This window comes from Macrotis lagotis, chromosome 1, assembly GCF_037893015.1.
Source record: "Macrotis lagotis isolate mMagLag1 chromosome 1, bilby.v1.9.chrom.fasta, whole genome shotgun sequence".
Classification (NCBI taxonomy): Eukaryota; Metazoa; Chordata; class Mammalia; order Peramelemorphia; family Peramelidae; genus Macrotis; species Macrotis lagotis.
In genome coordinates this window covers 838,670,612-838,686,042 of record NC_133658.1, presented here as the reverse complement: position 1 = coordinate 838,686,042, position 15,431 = coordinate 838,670,612, and positions in this window count along the sequence as shown.

The window sequence follows — 15,431 nt, the reverse complement described above, 5'->3', positions numbered from 1 at the left end:
AATTTGAGATAATGGGCTATTGCAATTGGACAAGAAAAAGTACAGAAAGACTATGTGGGATAAAGACTGCTGACTGGTTTCCTCTTTGAAACTACACAGGCACACACACACACAGCATAAAGAAGTGGAACAAACTCTGATGAAAATGCATAAGATCATGCAATCTCTAGCAAAATGTCTGAATTTTGAGGTTCTGGTGATTAGGGGAAGTTCGGGAATAAAATGACCTAAGGCTGCTGCTTGTCCTTCATTTTCTAAGAGGACCATGACATCAGGACAAGGCAACATGGCACTCAAATTTCTGAAATCTGGTCCAAAAATCTTGCTACTTATGTGAACAGTTTTTTCTCTCTCTCCCCTTCTTCATTATTAGTTCAAAAAAATCTCTACATCAGACCTGCTAGTCTTCAAGTAAAGGTCTTCTTTTCACCATTGTTATATGAATTTCATCCTTGGCTAAGAAGCAAGTATTACTCCATCTTAAAATGTAATCCATAAATTTCAATATTTTGAAGGAGTTAATCATTTTCTCTCAAGAAGTTTCTGGGTGAAACAGGTGTATATACTCTTTCATCAATTGTGATGTGAAGTTATGACTTGTCCAAGATTAAATCATCCATTAGTAGTTACCTGGCATTGTAAACCAGATCTTGAGGCTCTAGGACATTGTTTCTCCTACGCTCCACTGCTTCTCTAAGGCCCATCTTACCCCCTAATATCCATTTAAGAGGAGCCAGGTTTTACTATATGACTCAGTTCATCTAAGGTTCCAGGTATTGATTCAGCAATAGTAAGTACAGGTTGACATCATTGCAAGAATATAAATTGCACTTCCATCTCTGTCTTTTAAAATCCCTAACTTTCTTCAAGCTCACTTCAACTTCCTCCTCCTAAAAGAGCTCTTACCTGATTCTACCTCCCTTAATTACTAGTGTAGTCTCACACTATCAATGATGGTATGTTTTATTTACCATATACATATTTTATACACATTTTCTATTTTCCTGTGTGTGATCATATTGTAACCCATTAATCAAAAATTTGTAAACCTGGACAGAAAATCATGAGATAATATTTTAATATAGTGACTCTGTTATTAAATTACCCATTCTTTGAGTGTACCCAAAATGATGAAAGGGCTTGAGATCATACTTGTTCTAATTGTCATCAAAAGACAATTTAAAACTCTTTAACAAAGACAATTATCTAAAACTGGAATGGGCATTTCCCTTTAAGTTCATCCAATAAATACTGAATAATTATATATACTGAGAAGTTATAGACCTGAATTTTAGTCATGGTGTTTTGGACAAAATATATTCTGGTTCTTTTCAGCTTTATTTTTCTGCAATTTCATAGCTAATAATAATCTCTTGGGAAAAAATCCGCAAACTTTTGGCTGCTAGAATAAGTAATCACAATGCCTCACATATGGATTTCTGGTGGCTTCAATTTCACTAAATAATGCCCTAAATAGAATGGAGACAATATTTTTGTTGTACTCTAAACATATAATATCACAACTCAGGGACTGTATCCAACCTAGGATACTGCATTTTGGAAAGGACACTGAATGTGATAAATCATAATTGAAGGCAATCAGGGAAAATGAAGGCATGTCACTGAATGATTGATAAAAGGAACTAGGGATTTTAAACTTGAAGGAAGGAAGACACAAAAATGATGGGATGACTATTCTTCAATACATTTTTTTCAGAATTGCCTGTAGTGAAGACCTAGGATAAATAAATGGAGATAAAATGGGGCAGATTTATTTATTTATTTATTGGTTGATTGATTGATTTTTTTTAGTTTTTGCAAGGCAATGGGGTTAAGTGGATTGCCCAAGGCCACACAGCTAGGTAATTATTAAGTGTCTGAGGCCAACTTTGAACTCAGATACTCCTGACTTCAGGGCCGGTGCTCTATCCACTGCGCAACCTTACCACCCCCAGATTTATTTTAATAGTGGAAAGGGGAGAGAATTCCTAACAATGACATCTGTATACAACTGAAATAGACTACTTCAGGATAGAGTCAGTTTTTGATTGCTTTAGGCACTTATGCATAGATTGAATGATTCAATCAAAGAATTTTGTCGAGAAAATCCTATTCAGATATGGATATGAACAGATTCACTCTCAAAACTCTGAAGTTCCTTAGAGTTTTGATTTTATAACAACTATCTAAGAGGTGTTGTGGTAAAAAATAAATGTTACAGATTTGGAATCAGAGAGAAGTAGGGTTCAAATCCTAGTTCTTCTACTTAACTACCTATATGATCTTGGACTATATGATCTAGGCCTTAGTTTGCTCATCTACATGAGGGTTTTTTGCCAAAAGCCCTATCCTAACATGGTAGCCATTAATAGGATCCAGAGGTGTTACTCTAATCTCTTCATACTATGACATCATAAAGAAGAGATCAATAAGCTGTTATGCCCCCATCTCAGGGATACCTCTAAGATTACTTTTAGCTTGAAATCTATTAGCCTGTGAAAGTGCTTTCTAAATCTCACACTAAATAATTGTGTTTTTAATGTGATTTATTAATCAGTTTAGTTATCACATGTCCAATAATTTAAATTGCATTTACATTGTATCTCAAAACAAGAATCTTGTTGGAACCTACAAGACCAGAATCTGGACAAATGAAAATATGACCTGTTGGAGACATTTATTTCTAGTCTTAAGAGAAGGTGTGGTTCCAGAAAATCTTCTTATATAAAATTCTGTCCAAATGATTATATTAACTGAGGGCTTCTAATATGTCAGTCAGGTAAAGTGCAAGATAGCAGGAATACAAAAACAAAAACATGATAAACCTCTGCCCTGGAGAAGGGTATATGAAAGAAGGAATAGTTCAATGTGGTTTATTTTTTTTCTGACAACTATGTAATCCTAAACTTAACTCCCCCTTAGGAACCAGCCTGCCATTAAGTGTACCTGCAGACAGACAGTGCATAACTAGATCACGGAGCAGGACTTTGTAGCACCAATTTTCTAATCTTGGCTCTGCTACTTAGCAGTGAAAAATGATCGACTCTGGGCAAGTCATTTAACATATCTAGGTTTTTTTGTATCTTTATATTGAAGTTAGATCTGGAGTAACACTGATATCACCCCAATCCAAATTTTGTGCTTTAATTGTCTTCTTGATCACTCTTCTGAGTCCTTATTGCAACATGGATGAGTTTAGCTGTAGTTGTTTCAATAAATTTTATTAATTCTAACTCAAACTTACCTTAGCTCTTTTTGGAAACATCAATTTGAAAAAAAGTCCATTTAGATGAGTACAATGACCAGAACACCGAAGGAGGAAGAAAGAAAAAGTATGAATATAAATATATATATATAAAGCTAGTTTGACTACACACACACACACACACACACACACACACACACACACACACATATATATACATATATATATATATATATATATATATATATATAAAGAAAGTAGGAAAAGATGGAGGGAGGATGGGGGAAAGGGAGAAAGAGAAAAAAGGAGGAAGGAAAGAAGAGAGGGAAAGAAGAAAGAAGGAAGTATTTATTAAGCATCCACTATGTATTAGATACTATTAATTGTTTTATGAGTATATTATATCATCAATCATCACAATGGCACTGGGAAATAGGTGTTATTATTATACCCAGTTTACAATCAAGGAAACTGGGTCAAACAAAAATGGTAAGATTTGATTGAGTGAAAAGCTAGAAAATCTCCTCGGAGATTGGATTAGATGTGGGTTTTTCTGACTTCAGGCTGGTGATCTATGTGCCACTGTGTCACCTAGGTATCATTATAATGGCTTCATCATGTCAGAGCTTTGAAGACAGACTTGTGTCATGGAGGGATGCAATAGGAAATGACCACATCCTTTTTAAAGACAATTCAGGTGTATCAGGACAGTAATGGTTCCCTCAAAGTCATCTCCCAAATCTATATAACATGTTCCAAGGTCTATAAAGGCTTATTGCCAAAAGCCCTATCCTAATACAGTAGCCATTAATAGGATCCAGAGGTTTTACTCTAATCTCTTCATACTATGACATCATAAAGAGGAGATGAATAAGCTATTATGTCCCCCTATCTCAGAGACAAGGGCTAGATCATCAAAAGTATGAACTTATTTGAAGACATTTAAATTCAAAAACATGAATAATTTTGAAATAGCTGTATTTTTCAACTGTAAAACTGACATTAGAAAGATTGAGCTCCCAATCTTTGGAAGTACTGAAGACATAGCAGATATCCATCAAGTATCACCTAGTCTGGACCACCAAACTTGAAATGAAAAATAGTTAAATTCCTGCTTTAGAAACTTATTTATCCTTTGATTCTGAGAAAAATCACTTGACCTCTATCAACCTCAGTGTTCTTATCTGCAAAATGAAGATAATAATAGGATCCACTTCACAAAGATTTTGTGAGGCTCAAATGAGATGAAAATATATTAAGTGCTCTGCCAATCTTACATTTCCAACTATTACACTGTTATTACTCATTTAACCCCTCTTAATTTCAGTTTCCTCATTTGTAAAAGAGGTGATAGAACCTAACTCACAAGGAAGCTGTGAGGATCAAATGTCAGAAAAAATGGATATAATTTTGAAAAGTTTAAAACACTGTATAAATATTAGTTAATATCATTATTCTCTTAATCAAGGTGTTAATGCTCTCCACAGCACCAGAAAGATACATTCTGAAATTAGAATCTGATGATTCTTTGTCTACTCTTAATTTTCAAGCTTTAAAATAAACCCATTTCCTCTTTATATTGTGTCAGTTGGATGAGATCATTACTGAGAGCTCCTCCAGTTCAGATATTCTGTGATTTAATGGCCAAAACTCCCTTTGCCCTTTCTCTTCCTCTATCTTGCCTACTGTCATCGAATTAGAGTCACATCTGGAAGGACCCTTCAAGGGTTTCTAAAGGGAGTTCTGGAGAGTAAAGAGACTTGTGCATGATCACATGGGTAATAAAAAGCAAAAGTGGAATTTGAAGTCATGTGCCTTTATTCCAAATGCAGAATTCTTTCTGCGTCCCATTGCTTCTTCTTTCACTTTGACCTCTAGTCTCCCTCTGGGAAAATTAATGGAACACCCAGGGCTCCTCTCTGAGGAGACCCCAACCCCATGTTTCCATTAGCCCCCATCCACCAACTCAGTGCCCCACCTCCCTGACTGACCTTAGCCTGTGTTTCCTCAGATGTAGTCCCTCACTACCACTCCATGTTTACTCTGATCCAAAGACTTAAGAATTTCAGGGAAGTGCCTTGGGGTAAAGTGTATGGTGACAGATGGAACAGTAAATGAATTAGATGAAATTGGACCTTTATATGGAAAAGCAGTTTCAAAAATTGATTCACTTTGTATCCTCTCCTCTTTCTCCCTATGAGGCATCCAGAACACCAAACCTATCTTCAATTAATCCCCAACATCATCCTCACTTCCAAATACAAGAATTCCTCAGAGGTCTGGTTTTCCTTTTCTCCCTAATGGCCAAGGAAAACAAGCATGAACACTGACAATATGGAGGGAGAAGCCTCACCTGATTTCTTTTTCCAGCTCTAGTAATGACTCAATTGGTACTATTTTGCAAGTACTTTCACCTCTCTCTTTCCTTTCCTGTAAATGAAAGATCTTGGACTAGGTTTTCTGCAAGGTACTTTCCTTTTCCATGTCACTATTCTGAATTTCAGTCAATCTCATTGGGACTGATTAAGCAGAGAAAGGGGAGCCATGAGCATTCCAAGGAGAGTAAAAAGGGGAGCTAAAAAGGTCACAGTGGAACACGAGAATATCAAAACTAATGAGAGTGTATCTCTTTGGCCCACCATACACTCCCTAGTGGTCAATGATGCGATTCTGGTGGTAGGTGTCATCATCCTTCCTCTTCAAAGTCTCATGGGAAATTGGGTGTTGTACCAAAGCTAAGTAGACAAATAGATTCCTATGGCCCTAGACCTAAGTCCTTCCCACTGTTTCCCCTCCGGATGCTCAAAAAGGAGATCGATAGTGCTTGTGAAGAACCAACTTAAAACTTCTTATTAGACAGAATTTGACACAATTGAAAATAGTATTTACTTGTTAATCTTGACAAGCAGAAATAGGTTTGTTCAACTTTAATGACTTTAAAATTGTAGTTGTGAATCCTATAGCAGAGGAAAAAGGATCCAGGAAGTTTTAATTAATAATTGTTTAAAGGAAGTCCTATAGACAACAAAAATTAATCAAGATTTGTCAGTTCAATACTTAAAGGATCCATAATTTTGAAGGTGTGAATTTCTGCCTCCTCCAATTCAGGTTGTACTCTTATCTTTGAATTGGTAGTTAGTATAATTGAGAAAAAAAATCATCATCCCACAATCTCTGAACATAGCTAAGATGGTTCTTTGATATCAGGCACACAAACGGTTACTAGGCTATTACCTGAAACCTTTCCAGCTTAGATGACCAGTCAGAACTTGAACTCCAGTAAATAGCCTTTGAGAATTCAAAGTCATCCCTGCACTACAGTAAGGCATCTGAATATGAAATCATTTCATTTGTGTGAGAGCTTCCTCCAAACAAAATCGAAAGCCATATATAAATTATTAGAAAGTAGTTATAAAAAAAAAAGAAAGTTGTAGAGAACTTCTTGAAACTCAGAAGAGTTAAGCGATTTGCTCATGATCACTCAGTTAATATGTGTCAGAGGAGTTTTTTGTACTAAAACTTCCTGACTTGAAAGGCGACACTGACCAATCCGACTTACAGCTTCTTCAGATGATAGTGCTGTTAGCAAGATGACATGATAGACAAAATAAATTAAAATGCTGATAACTTTGTGCTATTATCACTATAATAAGAATCCTTAAGAAGATGACCAAAGATGAAATTGCATTTACAATAATGACAAATTTTTCAAGTATTTAGGTGTTATTTGACTAATTAAACTCCCAAATTCTAAATATGGCTATTTACAAGAAACAAATTTAAAATGTAATTATAGATGGATGGATAGTTCTAATATTAAATGTGTGAAGTCCAAAGCAAAGAAACTGCAAAATAGACTAAGATTATTAATGATATCCAAAAAAGTAAAATTCTTGACAAAATATATTGCAACATATCTCCTCCAAGTAGCAAAAATAACTAACATAGTCATATTCAAACATAATTAGAAATCACATGGTGAAATCAGTAGATTTAGAAAAAGCTTGACCTTGTACCTGTTATTAGAACAAGTGTCAATTGTCAGCTTTGTTACCTTCTACCCCAGTTCCAGGTAACATATATACCAAGTGGTAGGGATCATGCCTTTTAACTTAACAAGAAGGAAGTTATGAAGTAAATAACATCAGTGTGGTTCAGAAACCCAGGAGATGAACAGGGCTTTATGTCTGGTTTCTATTCCAAACTTTGACTTCACAAACTTTTGCTGGCAGGGTTTTTTAGTATGCTGTCCTGATTTGTCACACCTTTGTTTCCAAGGGAAAAATTTAAATTTCATGGCTGTAATCACCATCTGCAGTGATCTTTGAAACAAAAATATAAAATTTGACATTGCTTCCATTTCTTTTCCCTCTATTTATCTGTAAAAGGTGGCACCAATTACCAAGACCTTAAATTTTTTATGTTAAGCTTCAGGTGTATTTTTACATTCTCCTCTTTTACCCTCATCAATAAGCTCTTATTTATTCTTCATATTCACCCATCAAATTGGCATCATCTCCATATCTATGACTGTTGTTACTTCTCCCAGTCACTTTAATTCCAGATTATTATCTAAAAGTTGTAATTTTAAAAATGTGTCTAGACCCCATATTTCAAAAAATTTTAAAAGAAAACTGCCTAGGAGCAGCAGGTGGCAGAGTGGATAGAGCACCAGCCCTGGAGTCAGGAGGACCTGAGTTCAAATCCTGTCTCAGACACTTAATAATTGCCTAGCTATGCGACCTTGGGCAAGTCACTCTTAACCCCATTGCCTTAAATAAATAAAAAAAAATTCTATAAAGAGAAAACTGTCTAGACTACTTGAATCAAAGTGGGAAGTGGAAATTAGAAAGAATTTAGAAACAGGGAAGATAACTAAGTAGAACAGAAATTTCCAGGCTTTCCAGATTTCCTTCACAGATAATCACAGTTTATTTAAATCATAGTATTTAAATAAATCCATCAATAAAATAAATAGTAGACAAATGAATTAGGTATACAATTTTTTAAAATTAGAAAAAGAACAAACAAATAATCTCCCATTAAGCACTTAATGGAAATTCCAGAAATTAAAGGTATTATTAATAAAATTGAGAGTAAATAAATCATTGAATTAAAAAATAGAAGTTCGTTTTATGAAAAAAAGTCAACAAAATACATAAACTATTTGCTAATTTGATTAAAATCCAAAAAGAAAAACTGTTGGGGAAATTGGATATTAGTTTGGCAGAAACTTGGATTAGATCAACTTCTAACACCCTATACCAAGATAAGATCCAAATGGTGCAGGATTTAGTCAAAAGCCAATGCTATAAGCAAACTAGGAAATCAAGGAATAGTTTACCTGTCAGATTGATGAAAAGGCAAGAGTTTATGACCAAGGAAGAGTTGGAGAACATCATTAAAAACAAATTGGATAAATTTGATTATATTAAATTAAAAAGCTTTTGCACAAACAAAACCACTGTAACCAAGATCAAAAGAAATGTGATAAAGTGGGAAACAATTTTTACAGGTAGTATTACTTACAAAATACTCATTTCTAAAATATATAGAGAATTGAGTCAAATTTATTTTTTAAAAAAGCCATTATGGGGCAACTAGGCGGCACAGTGAATAGAGCACCAGCCCTGGAGTCAGGAGTACCTGAGTTCAAATCCAACCTCAGGCACTTAATTACCTAGCTGTGTGGCCTTGGGCAAGCCACTTAACCCCATTGCCTTGCAAAAACTAAAAAAAAAAGCCATTATGCAATTGACAAATAGTCAAAGGATATACAAAGACAGTTTACAAATGAGGAAATCAAAGCTATCCATAGTCATATGGAAAATTGTTCTAAATCATTATTGATTAGAGAAATTCAAATTAAACCCTCTCTGAGGCACCATCTCACAGTTCTTAGATAGGTCAATATGACCAGAAAGAACAATGATTAATTTTGGAAGGGATGTGGGAAATCTGGGACACTAATACATTGTTGGTGGAGCTGTGAATTTATCCAACATTTCTGGAGAGCAATTTGGAATTACACCTAAAGGACAATAAGAATGTGTATACCCTTTGATCCAGCAATACCACTACTGGGTCTATACTCTGAAGAGATCATGAAAAAGGATAAAAACAGCACTTATACAAAAATATTCACATTAGCTCTGTATGTGGTGGGAAAAAATCGGAAACCGAGTGAATGTCCATCAATTGGGGAATGACTGAACAAATTGTGGTATATGTATGTTATGGAATACTATTGTTCTATTAGAAATCATGAGGGATAGAATTTCAGAGAAGCCTGGAAAGACTAGCATAAACTGATACTGAGTGAGATGAGCTGAACCAGAAGAACATTGGATACCATAAGAGCAACATGGGAGTGATGAGCAACCTTAATGAACTTGCTCATTTCATCAGTGCAATAATCAGGGACAATTTTAGGGTATTGTGATGGAGAATGCCATCAGTATCCAGAAAAATAATTGTGGAGCTTAAATAAAGACCAAAGATTAACTGCCTTGAATTTAAAAAAAATATTATGTACTACATAATTTTGCTATCACTAATGTTTTATTTTTCCTCAAGGATATATTGTTTTCTCTCAATACATTCAATTTTGTTCAATGTATAGTATGAAAACATTGTAAAGATTATCAGACTGCCTTCTTTTGGGGGGAAGGGGGAGGGAAGGAAGGGTGGGCAAAAATGTGTAAAATTAAAAACCTTACCAAAAAATGATAAATAGAAACTATTATTATATATAATTGGAAAGAAAATTGCATATATATATATATAAAAGAATAATTTACCCAGAAAAGCAGAGCAACAGTTTACAAAGGGGAGAAAATTGACCTTCAGTGAAGCTAAAACTTTTAAACAATCCTAGTGACATGACCAGAGCTGCATAGAAATTTTGAAGTCCTATCAGAAGAATAAAGAGAAAGTTTAAAAAGAAAACATGGATGAAATATTTAAAGGGACTATATAACAATAAATCTCTTACATTCTATTATGGGGATACATATATGTATGTGTGTATGTATACACACATATATCTATATATCTATATATATGTATATATATATATATATATATATATATGTATCCCATCTGAAATCTATCATTGTTATGGGTCAGAAAATAGGTCTAATTAGACAGAAGGTCTGTTATGTTATAGTGCTATTAAATGAACAACAGTAATGTAATTGTAAATGTTATTATGAATTTACCTATGTAACAATTTCGAGTCAAAAACATTTTTCAGTGTTTCAGAGAAGACCAATTGCAACCTAATTTGAAATTTATATATTTTTAATCAATAATGTTATGATTTCTTATTGGATTAAAAAAAGAAATGAAGAGAGAGAGGAATACACGGGTAGAAGCAGGGATAAAGCAAGATAATTAGGGTGCAGAAATAAAAGCCTATAAAAGAAGAAAGAGATGAGAGGAACAGCTGACACTTTAACTTCTATTTCATCTGAACTGGTCAATAGAGAAAAGAATACACAGAGTTCCATATATAATATATATTTCACCCAAAAAAGAAATGTAAGGGAAAAGGTAGAAAAGAGAAGAAGGTGTTAGGAGAGTAGATGAAAGGATGGATTAGTCCTAAGCAAAACAAACTCTAACTAAAGGTGTATAATAATATTTGTAATACTTTTTGACATAAAAAGAATTGAAATGAGAGGGGATGTCTCTCATTTGAAGAATGGATAAATAAGTAATGATATATAAATATGCTGGAATACTTATTTGCTATTAGAAATGGTGAAGAGGTTGGTTTGAAAGAAACTTGGAGAAACACGTATGAATTGATTCAAAGTAAAGTGAAGAGAACCAGGAGAACGAATTTAAAAATGAAAACTATATTGTAAAGAGAAACAATTTTGTAAGCATTAGAAATTCTAATCAGGGGCAGCTAGGTGGCACAGTGAATAAGAGCACCGGTCCTGGAGTCAGGAGTACAATGGGTTCAAATCCAGACTCAAACATTTAATAATTACCTAGCTATGTGACAATGGGCAAGTCAATTAACCCCACTGCCTTACCAAACAAAAAAATTCTGATCAGTGTAATGACCAATAATTATTTCAGAGGACTAATGTTGAAATATGCCACCCCCTTCTTCATAAAGAGATGAAAGGTTCAATGGACAGAATGAGACATGTATATATGTACATATGGATTTATATGCATGAATCTTTTTTAGTTTTGATCATTGTGGAAAATTATTTTGCTTGATTATATAAGTTTATAGTAAGAGTTTTGATTTTCTTTCATCTTTTATTGGATTGGGACTGAAAGGGAGAATAAGATATTTGCAGACTGAAAAAATTAATTTAGAAAAATATAAAGACATAATAAATAATTATATAAAATTAACATAATGAGACAATATTTAAAAATTTGTGGGATGAAGCAAAAAAGTGTTTAAGGAGAAATTTGAATCTCATAATTAATTAATTTAGAATTAAACTTGAAAATATTTAGATGTCATAAGCTTTAATTAGATAAAAATAAGATTTAAAAATTAAAGTAAGCATAAATTAAATTAAAACAAAAATATATTGAAATGATAAATACAACAAAGACCAAAATTTTTTAAAAAATAAATTAAATAGAAAAAATAGATGATTTTATTATAAAAATAAGAAAAAGAGACAGAGAAAAATAAAAATATCTTCAAAAAACTAAAACAAAACATGAGATGAAAGTGAAATAAAGGAAATTATCATTCATTCATACTTTATTATATGCTTTCACATTTAAATTTTAAATGAAATTGTGTTTTAGAGGATTAATTTTAATCTACTAAATTGAAATTCAGTAGGAATAAATATAAGATCTTAACCTCAAGTTTAAAAATATTATTCATATTAGAAGAAGAAACTAGTTTTTTTCTGAAAATTATCTTTCAGTTTAAGAGACTGCATTTTCAATATGAATCAGAAATGTTCTGCAATCGTTCCAAAAGTTAATAGGTTCTTGGGATATGTCAGGAGAGGCATAGTTTCTAGAAATACAGTCTTTGTTGTCTTTATGTACTCTGCCCTCACTAATCCTTATTTATAGCCCTGTATTCAGTTCTGAAAACTATCAGATATTGATAAGGATGAAAATAAGTTCAGTTGAAGTCCTTGAATTCTTTTCATTTGAGGATCAATAAAAGAAAAATTGACATATTGAGCTTGGGTAAGAGAAGACTCATGGAGGATACAATATCTGTATTCAAGTATGGGAAAGGCTATCATGTGGAAAAAATATATTTTACATATTTGATCTTGAAAGGAAGAACTAGAAGAAATGTATAAAGTTGAAAAGAACAAAATTTAGGCTAGATGCCATGAAAACTTTCCTCATTTTTAAGTTATTTCTGAATCTTTATGACCTTGCTTGATATTTTCTTAACAAAAATACTGGAGTAGTTTGCTATTTCTTTTTCCAGTTCATTTTACAGATGAGGAAACTGAGGCAACTGGGTTTAAGCATTTGGATGCTATGCCATTTGGATCATATATATTTAGTACTGATATTACTGCATTGTCTGTAATGTTCAGCTATTTTCAGTTGTTTACAACTCATCATCATCCTATTTCAAGCTTTCTTAGTAGAGATACTAGTGTCGTATGACATTTCCTTCTCCAGCTCATAATATAGTTGAGAAAACTAAGCTAAACAGGGTCATATAGCTAGTCATTGTCTGAGGACAAACTTGAACACAGAAAGATTGAGAAATTCAGAAAGATGAATTTTTCTATTCCAAACCAGGCACTCTATCTATTGTGCTACCTGGCTTCACTTACTATATTTAGAGGTAAGCAAAAGTTGAATAGATTTCTTGAGATTTTATTCATTCCTCCTCCAAGAAAAAACTCTATGACTATCATATGGGTTTGTTATTTATGTAATAAGAAAGATCTTTGATGATGAATAGATTGGGCTCGATTTTTTCCCTCTAAATACTAATGTGGCCATATTTCACAAATTTTTATATGTAATATCTTTATTATCTTTAATGAAACAATGGATTGTTTCTGTGATTTGTCCTTTGAACAATTCATTATTTTTTTATTGATTTGTCATCAGTCATGTCCAACTTGATGAACCCATACATCATGTTGCCTATGGTGTTTACTAGATACATGAATAAGGGTGTTTTGCCATTAGCTTCTCCAATGAATTAAGGCAGAGAAATGACTTGCCCAAGTGACTTGGTACTGGGTTAATAAGATTCTAAGTCCAGATTTGAACTTAAGAAGATGAGCTTTCCTGACTATAGTCCTGCACTCTACTGAACTAGCTGCTTCCCCTCATTCTTTAGGATTATATTTAGTTTTCATTTAATTTTTAATCTATGCTTCAAAAGACCTTTATTAAATATAATTATTATTGCATTTGGGCCCAAAAGGTGCATTTGATATTTCTTCTTTTCTGAATTTTTTAAGGTTTTTATTCTTTAATATATGGTCAATTTTTGTGACAGTTCTATATATAGCTTTCTGTTTCAAGTATTGGATTCTTTTTTCTAATCTATTCTACTATAAGCATCTTTTTATGGATAATTTCATATTCACCCTTTTAATGGCTAACTGTATTTCTTCCTCCATCCTATTATCTTCTTTTGTCTTCTTTCCTTAAAAAAACATGTTGCCATTTCAAAATTTGGTTCTGCCTCCAAGTTGATTCCTTCCAACTGACCTATTAGTGATAATGTTCTCAAGAGCTCTACATTCATCACCTTCCTATATGGGAATGCAAAAAAAAATTTCATCATATTTAACATTTTAAAGAATTTTGAATTTTTATTTTCAGTTTTGAATTATCTCCCTCCTTCCACTTCCATATTTACCTATCAAAAAACCATATTTATTAATGTGTAGTTATATAAAAATATATGTACATCTTGATTATATGTTTTTTAAAAAGACAAGAAAATTATGAAGAAAATTTAACTGTGGTACAATTTCTGGTGGAACTTACAGAAGATGAAATTCAAGTCCAGGGAATTCTGGTGCAACAGAAGGAACTGGATTAGGCTGCCTTAATGCAGGGAACAAACCACTGCAAGGCAAGGCCATAAGCAAAGCCATAGGCAAGCAGAAAGCCAAGGCTACCCTAAAGGTGGGAACATAGGTAACTATGTTGGTGCAGCATAGGCAACATCATGGGTAACAGGAAACCAGGGCCCAGACCTGACCCCAGCACAAGAAGCTTGTGACTATATCACCTGTGTCCCAGGAGCAGAGCTCAACTTTCAAAATGATAAAAAAAAACCTTCAAAGGTGCTAACCATAGACTACTATCCTCATAAGAATAATAAAATTGCCATCTCAGAAAAGAAAAGTAACATCAAAATGCCTACCTGAGAAGTCTCAAAGGAGTTTATGAATTGACTTCAAATTCAAAAAGACCCTTGGAAGAGTTAAAAAAGAATTTTAAAAACCAGAGGAAGAAGAAAAACAGAATTGAGAGCAATGGAATTATAAAAAATTGACTGAAGAAACCAACTCCTTTTAAAGTAAAATTGATCAAAAGGAAAAGAAAAAATACTCCTTCAAAAGTAAAAATGACCAATTGCTTTTTGTTTATTTTGTTTTAAGTTTTTGTAAGGCAAATGGGGTTAAGTGGCTTGCCCAAGGCCACAGAGCTAAGTATTTATTAAGTGTCTGAGATCAGATTTGAACCCAGGTACTCCTGACTCCAGGGCCAGTGCTTTATCCACTGCTCCACCTAGAGGCCCCAAAATGACTAATTGTTAAAGGAATTAAGTCATCAAAAAGGAAAATAGAAAATGGAAATAGAAAACAACTCAGTTAAAAGTAAAATCAGCCAATTGGAAATGGAAACACAAAAAGCTCATTGAAAACATCGAATTAGACAAATGGAAACTAATGACTAGGAGAAATCAACCAAGAGGCTTATAAAATAGAAGAAAATGTAAAGTCCCATTTAGGAAAAACAAGCAACCTAGACCAACCTAGGAGAGATAATTTATAAATTATTTGGCTTCCTAAAAGCTTCAATGAAGGGGAAAAATGAACCTAGATAATCATGAAAAACTGCCCTAATATCCTAGAACAAGAAGACAAAAATCTACTGATCACTTCCAGAAAGAGATCCCAAAATAAAATCTTCAAGGACTATTCAAGCCAAATTTCATAATTCTCAATCAAAGGAGAAAATAAAGCAAGCAGTCAAAAAGAACTAATTTAAATACCAAGGAACCATA